At 39.3% G+C, this 382-nt stretch overlaps 1 protein-coding gene across 1 annotated transcript in view; it reads right to left on the reverse strand.

Moving 5' to 3' along the window:
* The window catches only part of prex1 (phosphatidylinositol-3,4,5-trisphosphate-dependent Rac exchange factor 1), a 77,009-nt gene that overhangs the window by 32,302 nt on the left and 44,325 nt on the right, over nucleotides 1-382 (reverse strand). The gene's annotated exons all lie outside the window — the stretch shown is intronic.

Consider the following 382-nt stretch of genomic DNA (forward strand, 5'->3'; position numbering starts at 1 on the left):
TGCATTCTAATGTTATGAAACCGTCAGCCGCTTTGTCTCTCAACAAAGTTTAATAAAATAGAGGAACAATTTATGATTGTTTACGATTCATAAAATGCAATACATCCATCACTCAAAAATTATAATTAATGGTTGCTACATACAAAGCCAATTTAGTGATGGATTTAAAAAAAAAAGTCAAGCTATATTACATAATATCTAGCTGGCAGGCAGAGGCCTTGCCTTTGTATGTTAATAGGATTTGTCCCCGGACCAAAAGCTCTTTGTTTGCACCGATGGCAACCCCGGGCACTTCAATCAGCGGGTGAGTGATGGAGGGAGAGATAGAGAGATGAAGGGGGAAGAGTACGAAGGGGTGTATATGTGTTTGTGTGTGTGTGTG

The sequence above is a fragment of the Morone saxatilis genome, unplaced genomic scaffold (assembly GCF_004916995.1).
Source record: "Morone saxatilis isolate NCDOM2014 unplaced genomic scaffold, NCSU_SB_2.0 Contig15, whole genome shotgun sequence".
Lineage (NCBI taxonomy): Eukaryota > Metazoa > Chordata > Actinopteri > Moronidae > Morone > Morone saxatilis.